This window comes from Podarcis tiliguerta (genome assembly GCF_965153285.1).
Source record: "Podarcis tiliguerta genome assembly, chromosome: 3".
Taxonomy (NCBI): domain Eukaryota; kingdom Metazoa; phylum Chordata; class Lepidosauria; order Squamata; family Lacertidae; genus Podarcis; species Podarcis tiliguerta.
Window position 1 is genome coordinate 55,382,088 of NC_139536.1, and position 9,206 is coordinate 55,391,293.

Here is a 9,206-nt window from a genome sequence, read left to right on the forward strand (position 1 = left end):
CTGCTTTGATGGGGTTACACTCCCTCTGAAGGAGCGGGTGGTGCACAGCTTGAAGGCACTTCTGGATCCATTGCTGTTACTTGAAGCTCAGGTGGCACCTTGGTGGCACAGAGTGCTTTCCATTAGCTTTGGCTGGTGGCCCAGTTGCGCCCCTATCTGGATAGGGATAGCATAACTTCTGTTGTCTATCCTCTGGTAACCTCTAGGTTAGATTACTGCAATGCATTGTATGTGGGGGCTGCCTCTGAAGATGGTTCAGAAACTTCAGCTGGTGCAGAATTCAGTGGCCAGGTTGCGATGATTTGAGCATGTGGTGGCAATCCTGGCCCAATTGCACTGGCTGCCAATTAGTTTCTGGGCCCAATTCAAAGTGCTGTGTTTGATCTATAAAGCCTCAACCTGCTCACAGCTGTAGTACTCCAAGGACTACAACTCTCCATATGAACCACCTCAAGACCCTGTGATCATCATCCAACACTCTTCTACGTGTGCCTCCTCCACGAGAGGTCTGGAGGGCAGCAACATGAGAGCAGGCTTCTCCACTTCACTGTGCTGGTTCTCCACTTGTGGAAGGCTTTCCCAAGGGAGGTCTGCCTGGCATCTTCATTACATATATTTAGGCACCAGGCAAAAAATGTCCTCCATTGGACCTAGTGGCTGCTTGAGTGTGGACTCACTATAAAAGTCAGCTTCATAGGTCATGATTCCACAAAAACCGTAATTCCCTTGCCCAATTCCATTTTTGGAAAGCATTCAGGAAACTTCCACAAGGCCCAATAAAACTTAGCAGGTTGCACATACTGAAAACCACTTCTGCATGTAGGGAGATGTCATGCATTTTTAGTTTTATTTAGAACTTTCAGGTCAGGGCTTTTCAGATAAAAGCAGGGTTCCTCCATGCTAAGCAAAAGAAAATAGTAGAGCCAACTTTCTTCCAGCAGTGTCTGGCTGAGATTCTCTGGAAGCATCATTAAAATAAACAGAACCATGTGCAACAGCCATGTATTAAATTACTTTATATATATGTCTTGTTGACTTCAAAGCAGTCTGCACAACAGAAAAATACAATTATGAGTGTAAAGATGCTAGCAATATTGACAGAGAACCAACCTATCCATCTCAGAACCTGCGTTTTTCATATGCCTTCAAAGGTAAATGATCAGAATTAAACTTTTAACTTAATATTTCTAAAATACTATATGATTCTCCTGAAGATTCAAAGTTAATCTCCTGCCTGAAGTCAGAGGCTTCAAATGGATATGGCAGGCCTGCAACCTATGTGAGGGTTATGTTCTGGGGATGGCACCTGAAGCCAAAATTGTATACAGTCAAAACCCATTGGGCTCAATGGAGAGTGGGATTTCCAAAGTCATTTTTCCTGAGACCCTGCCCCCTTTTTAATTATTTTTTTATTGCCATACACATCAAGCTAAATGCACATAAGTTATGGGCTTACTTCAGATTATACAGCCAAATTTTAATTTTTATTTTTTTTTTGAACAATGTGATATGATTGGCCTGTTAATAAAAATTATTTCAAAAAAAAAGAAGTTATGGGCTTACTTAGGGTTGCCATACGTCCAGAATTTCCCGGACATATCTGGAATACTGCAGTTGGAAGCAGAAGTTGTAAAAATGACCAGGAAAATCTGGACATATGACAACCCATGCTGCCAATGTCATTTTTGGTGAATTTTCTTAGCGATAGTTCAAAAACTTCTCTCTTTTTTGTGAATTTGGAACTTTTCTCTCTGGATTTTCACTGTTTGAAATATGGCAACCCTAGCTTACTGCATACACATTCAGAAAAGGTGCATGGCATAGCCTTCCAAGGACTATACCACCAAAATCTGAATTGTGGAATCACTTGTGCGTGACTACTCCATCACATAAATAGCAATGTACAGTAAACTAACACATCTGAAGAAGGTAAACTAGACTTGTTTCCTAGTATGCTACTTTTGCAAGGAATATTCATTCGTATATTCCCAATCATACTCCAATGTGGCATCAATCCAGATGGATTGTACGGTTTTGCTTTTCCGACTGTATCAAGATCAGGCCACAGGGACAATACACATAACCACTTTTTAGGGTTATAATTGGCTTATTGTGCTTCTTTGGTGAATTATGATTAAAGGAGCCATCCTATCGTTAAATCAGCATTCATGCTTAAGGTAGTGCACCATGACAGCTGCCTCGCTGCCTTCACATTTCAAATCTCAGCTGGCAACAAGGGAGTTACTCAAAATAAACTCAGACTGTGGTTGTATGAATTGGCTCCTAAAATTAAGACAAAGATTAAATTTTCCATGCAGACTTCCAGCTTTCAAAATCTGTTTAGACATCCATAAGAACAAATATTTGTGCTATGTGTAGATGCTGGTATAGTATATGAATATATATAATTCACACACAGAAAGACACATACAATGTAAAAAATATTCTAGTACTTCTTTACCAGTCAAGCTAACTGAACATATGGTGCCATATTAATTTAGGACTACTGGGTGTCAGGAAAAAAAATTAAAATGTAAATTGTAAAGTTTAAAGGCAGCCCTATACTTCGCCTTTCCAAACACAATTACTTACATATCCCATAGCTGCTATTTCCAGATTTAGCTTTACTACAAGCAAACAGGATTCCATTATAAATTTAGCTAGAGGCCAGGACCACAAGCAGTTGTGGAAATTTGAACCACAAGCCTTAATCAGTAAAGGCTGTTCGCTCTGAAAAAGGAAGGAAGGCATTAGATGAAGACTTCTTCTAAGACTGCTATTTTATTCTAAAATGTTATATTTTCAATTATTATTTTGATCACATTTATAAATATATATTTCTATTTATTATTCTTATAAAAACTGAGCAAAACAGCATTCATGGGAAGAGCTGAGTAGAGCAGCTAGGCCTCTATTGCTACTGAAAGACATCAGTTTGAATCTTAACTTCCACTAATGGAACAGAGTTCATAGCTGAGGAATGGGGCTTTCCTGCTTCCAATTCCAATTCCCCTCTGCAGTGCCTTGTGTTTTCACCAAAAAATAATCCTGGGATTGGGACAGTGCTGGGAATGGAATGGAAGCTGCAGGCAGAGGGATAACTGTGAGTAGTCAATGGAAAAGCAACTAACAGTCCAATCCTTTGCAAATATTGAGTTGAGCTGCTGTCCATCTGTCTCAGGAAACAATGGAGGACTGCAGCCTTTGAGGGTAAAGTCAAACTGTTGGAGAGTCACAGTGCCTGTGGTTGGCTGTCGAGTCCAACATGGGAGAGACATCTTTTGTTGCAGCTGAGGCAGATGAAGGTGTCCGGTTGTGCTGATGCAGGTGTACATTCAAAATGAGCTGAAACCCAGGAATGAGGGTTTATTGGTCTCCAGTTCCACATTTTATAACTTGTGCTTCACAGATAGGATTATTTACTATGCAATCCTGTACATGTCTATTTGGAAGTAAACTCCATTGAACTTAATGGGGCTTACTCCCAGATTAGTGAGTTTAGAATTACAGCTTTAGCCTCCAAAAAAGCACCTCAGCCAACTAAACTGAAATCTGTTGTCATCACCTCAATTCTTTAGTCTTTCCAGCTTCTGACAGTAGGGCTTAGAGTTTAATTTTTTTCTACAAATGTATGTATACTTTGTCATCTCATTTGTATCTAAATGACTGTGTTAAGTGCCTCAACTGTCATCCAACAGACATTCTGGTTGTGCTGTTTGTATACAAGACCATCACTAGGTATTATTTATACCATTTTTGCTATGAGGAGTGAGTGGGAAGAGACAATGCTATCCATTGGCTACAGTCAGTAGCCTGAGAGACTTAGATTATAATCACACCTTTGCTATGAGCTCACTAGGAGATAGCATGAAAAGTATCATGTGTCACACAATAGCCTTGAATGTTAATGCTAGGAAACCGGATAAAAAAGCAAGTCATGCCTCTGACATAATCCAAAGGGTAAATGACTTTTGTTCTATGTGATTCAGAAATATATTTTTAGAAAAACGCAACTTAAAAGGACATATCTAACACTTGACAATTAATACCATTTTTCCAAATTGCTCATCATCTTCTAGGTACCACTTAGCAGAATAGATTTTTTTTCAGATAAAAACAAGCCATATAAGTTAATCCAGTTCAGATATCAAAGCCAAACCATTATTGTTCATCATAAAGAAACTTTGTACCTGTGTACTCTCCTCCTCCCAACTTCCCCCTGTACACTCCAATTCTGTCTGTCATTTCCTGATTCACATAACTATAGTTTGCTGTTGTGTCCGAAACAAGCAAACTGTGGTTACTGCAGACCTCAGTGGAACTCTAAATCATAATTGGAATCCCAGATCAAGCTGTACTTTGCTGCTGTATCTTATTTTCAGTTTGGTATGGGCAACCTGTAGACCTCCAGGTGTTTCTAGACTACGATTATGAGCCAACACTGAGATAGTGGTTTGTCTAAGGATGCAGAATGAGTTCATAAGGTGACATTTGTACCAAAGGTCAACCACCTTCCTGCTTGCCCACTTAAATACTGAACTGCACATGCTCAGCACAGTAGCACATCATCTCCACACTAAGATGCATAGCCGTCATGCATGTAGGCACCATGTATCACACAATGCCTTGCATGTACCACCCCTCCTATAAGCATTCACCAGAAGGACAAAAGGTGGGTGTGTTCATGACTCCCATTTTCCATGCTTCAGCATGGCATCCCAAACCACCTGTAGCTCTATATGAGACAGAATAGCACTGACATCTACATGTATCACAGTTCTGTGAGAATGAGAGAGATAAAACTTGCAAAGTGTACCAAGTTTCTGGAACTGCTATATAAAACTATCAGTGTTGAAATGCAGCACAGTTCAAGGGAAGACAGAACCAATGGTCTTACTTTGCTCTCTTGGTATAACTCTTCCTAAGAATTGACTTCACTAATAACACAATGGCTTTGATCCAATGCAATGCAAAGTAAGCATCTTATTAGTGCAAGGATGTCCACTTCTGCGGGGGGATTTTCTTGCCTCTCCACCCCCCATGCACCCTTCAAATTTGTTTTGGGCTTCCCCTTTAACTTCCAGAGCAGATTTAGGGAGGGAGAAGATGGGGGGGGGGGAATCCTGTTGCACAAGACATTACCCTTGCACTGATGGGATGCTTACTTAGCACTGCATTGATACATGTCAAAATCTCTCTTTTTAAAAAAACCTCTCCTCTCCTAGCTCCCACTGAGCATATCATCCCCACTGCGGTTTGAAACTCAAAAATTCAACATAATCTGCTTTTCTCATCTGTGAAGCTCTAAGACCAAAAAAAAAAAAAAAAGCTATTTCGATTCCGCATCTTCATTTAATGTTTAAAAGCTCAAGAGCTTGTCTCATTAAAAAGTTTGCAATCCTAGTGAACACATGACCTAGTACAAACTGAACCAAGAGAGCCAGTTGTGAAGGTGGAAGATCTAGTTAAATAAACTAGTGACTGATAAACCACTTCATTAACTTTCCGTACTTTTTCAGATGAGCAATAACACCAAGTTTAGATGCAGTTCTAGAGCAACAACAAATATCGCAACCAAGATGTCACTTTTATGGAGTCAAAGATGTTACAAAGATGACTACAGTGGTACCTGAGGTTAAGTACTTAATTCGTTCCTGAGGTCCATTCTTAACCTGAAACTGTTCTTAACCTGAAGCACCACTTTAGCTAATAGGGCCTCCTGCTGCCGCCGCACCGCTGGAGCACGATTTCTGTTCTCATCCTGAAGCAAAGTTCTTAACCTGAAGCACTATTTCTGGGTTAGCGGAGTCTGCAACCTGAAGCGTATGTAACCTGAGGTACCACTGTATTTGTAATATGCTACTGAATAGGATTCCTACGTGATTTCATCATCAAAAGAAAGCGCCCTCCCAAATTAACTGTCCATAGCTCACATCACATAGCAAGTCCTATGAAAAAGTATATGAGTTCTGTATAGGACACATACCACATAAAACAGATTTTTAAGAAAAAGAAAAAACAGGAGCAATTGTTACAAGAGGAAGAAAACAGCTTATGCAGTCTAGACAAATTAATGGGTGTTGTTCATCAGAAGATATAATAACCAACTGAGTGGAGTTTATTCTAACAATCCTCTAGTGTGTATGGAGAAATCCCTTAACTAGAAGTGAAACACTTTTATTGAGAAGTTTCCACTGGCTGCATGCTTAACAGAAAGAAATCAGAGAATCTGTCTACATGCCACCTGGAATAGCAGTTACTTTCAAGAAGAGGGCTAGCATTGTTTTAAGTAGCAGCAAGTCTTTCTCCTCAGATGTCAGAAATTCAACAAAGCTGCAAACCACCAGGTATTTATTCCCCCATGCCACCTGAGCATATACCCATATATTTTAAAAAGGCTCGTTCCAATAAGAACAAAGAGAAAGGGAGGTGTTATCAAAAATAAAACATTTGCCCAGAGATCTGACTCTACAAACATCCAGTGTTCTTTCTCTTCACAGCTACTTCATATGGAACATTCAACCTACAGATGTGTCTGGGTGAGAGGTGCACAGCCATGTAAGCAGTCATAGGTCAGGAATGCACACCTGTCTATTTAGCCATGCACACTCACTTCAGACACCCAGTGTAGCTAAGTGTAAGCTTCGCAGTGGATGGATGCAAGACAGACAAAAACCAAACAAACCCCACATTATTCAGAACACAAGCTACCTCTAGCGCCAGAGATGCAGGTTTAAAATAAATTTACACACACAGCCCAATGCCAATGCAATTCCATGCAGGGAAAATATGTATGCTGTAATGGGAGAGCAGCTCTCTCTCTCTCTCTCTCTCTCTCTCTCTCTCTCTCTCTCTCTTTCTCTCTCTCTCTCTCTCTCTCACACACACACACACACACAGTTACAAGAGCTTTAAAAACACTCCTCCTTTGCTGCTGTACAGTGTCTGTTGCCAAGTCTTTTCAGGTAACAACAGATAAGGATACTATGGGCACTTTCTGAACTACTCCAGCTTTTTGTTTCTGCCTGCAACCTGAGAGCACTTTACATGGGCGTGTGCAGATTGACTTTTACCGTTCACCTCTTTAGCGGGATGTACTGTTTCCAAGCTGATAAGCCACAGGGTTCCTGGGAACCTGAAGGGAGGAATGATGCTGTTGCTGTCGGGGGAAAGAGAAGAGCGAAGAGGGTGGGGGGAAACGGAGGCTTCTACAGTAGAGAAAAGCCCAGGAGAGAAGGGGGAACCTCAGGTATATACTGAAAGAGGGGCTTCCCCAGTCGCCCCCCTCTCTCTTCCTTGCCCCCATCAGCTAAACTCCGCAAGTGAATCCATGTTCGGCCCCCTTCTCCAACAAAGCCCCCCTCCAGGCCCTCCTGCCCTTTCAAAGCAGCCGAGGGAACAATATAGAGTCTCCGCAAGTCAGGAAACAATGGGGCGATCATGATATAGCATACCTCGCGCGCAGGGCATTTAACCAAAAAGAGAGGGGTGGGCGAGCGAGGGGGAATCAGGTGGCGCCAGATGATCCGCGCGCGACCTTCCACTGCTACCCCCCGCCCGCCGGTCGGTGGTTTCGGCGATAAAGAGATTTAAAGGGAAGGAGGCAGGGAGCCTGAAGAAGAAGGAAAGCTCGCCAGACTCTCTCGCCCACTCTGAGAAGTCCGGGGCGTGGAGAGCGGAGTGAAACAAAGCGGCGGCTCTTACTGGAGTGGCGGGCGGCAGCTCCGAGCAGGCGCGAGGGTCGCCCCGACTCCGCCGCTTCGGAGCCCGGCTAGCCGAGGCTGCTAAATCCAGGCGCAGCGGGCGGGGAAAGCGGCTCCCGCTCCTTAATTCATTCGGAGGCGCCGAGCGGCTCGTCCCACCTCAGCGCGCTGCTCCGGCGACTGCTGAGGAACCCGAGTGGGCGCGCTTTAGAGGCGGGCGGCAGTAACTGCAGCAGCAGCAGCAGCAGCCGCCTCAGCCTCCTTTCCTCCCCGACTGCCTCCTCCCTCTCTCGCGTAGGGAGAAAGCCGGAGTTCCTCGCCAGGCCGCTAGGAAAACTCCTCTCCAGCGTCCCTCCGGCGCTCGCCTTCGAGGGCTTGGCCCCTCCTCGCGGAGGGAGGCCTGGCTTCTCCTGGGGCTGCAGCTGGAGTTTCCCTCGAGGGAGGAGGGAGGGCGCGGAGTTCACCACTTGGCTGCGGAGCGAAGCCAACGAGGAGAGCGAAGCACAGGCTCCGCAGAAATTAAAACAAAAACAAAGCCGCCAACAGCCCGGCCACTGTTAATACGTGCAGCGAGCCCTTGTTTTAGCCCGACAACTTTCGCTTCCATATTTCTTTCAAGAGGCATTTCTTTTCTTTAAACATCCATCCCCAACCCAGTCACACTGGCGTTGCAGTCCTCCCATTGAAACCAATGTAACTCGCTTCCGGCATTACGCTGTTAGCCTTTGACCGTCTCAACAGCTCTTTTTCAAGTAAAGTTGTTAGTTTTTCTCCCCACTTACTCATTAGGGTTTCTCCGTGTAACAGCCAGAAATTATTCAACAGGTGTAGTTTCCCAGACAGGTGGATGGGGAAACTAAACCAGCTGAATAATTTCTGGCTGGTAAGCGGATGCTGAAGAGCGCTGCCCAAAGATAAATCCCAATCGTTTTTTGCAAGGGCAAAATCCTGCTATCCCATCTATTTCTTCAGGGGTGGGGAGTTTGGCCAGAGGGCCAACTTCTGGACAACTTTCTGGAGGGCCACATCCCAGGTGTTGGCAGAGCAATGAATATAAGTCTTACCTTCATTTATTATTTTGATTTATTAAAATATATATACCACCCTGTTGTAATACAAACAATTGCCTAGAGTCTTGGATGTTTTAATAAAAAGCTTATTACTAGGATATGGTTAACATATGAGCAGAAGTTTTAATCTACTGTATATTAATCAAATTCATCTCTTCATTTAGTAGTATAAATTGAATTCTTTACTAACATCAGTTTATCTCATGCAACTACTATGAATTAGTTGAAGTTCATTCATGTTTCACTGAGTGCATATTTAGTGGTGGCTGATTCCCATTGGTGGAGCCAAAAGCAGGGAACCCAACAACAGATAAAAGTAGAGCCAATGACAGGCAGAGCCAAATAATTCTAGCTTTGTCTCCATCCTTCTCTTTGCTGAGTCAGTAGAGCATGAGACTCTTAATCTCAGGGTTGTAGGTTTGAGTCCCATGTT

General features: G+C 43.1%; 1 protein-coding gene across 2 annotated transcripts in view; it reads right to left on the reverse strand.

The window, feature by feature from the left end:
• Nucleotides 1–8,062, reverse strand: part of PLEKHG1 (pleckstrin homology and RhoGEF domain containing G1) — a 101,233-nt gene extending 93,171 nt beyond the window's left edge. The window contains exon 1 of one of the 2 annotated variants that reach the window (XM_083434745.1): nucleotides 7,705–8,062. The gene's annotated coding sequence lies outside the window, so the exon portion shown is untranslated. Of the gene's footprint in view, nucleotides 1–7,073; nucleotides 7,092–7,704 lie in introns of those variants that run through there. The other variant, XM_083434746.1, reaches the window with a different exon arrangement.
• Between the last annotated feature and the right edge of the window lie 1,144 nt (nucleotides 8,063–9,206).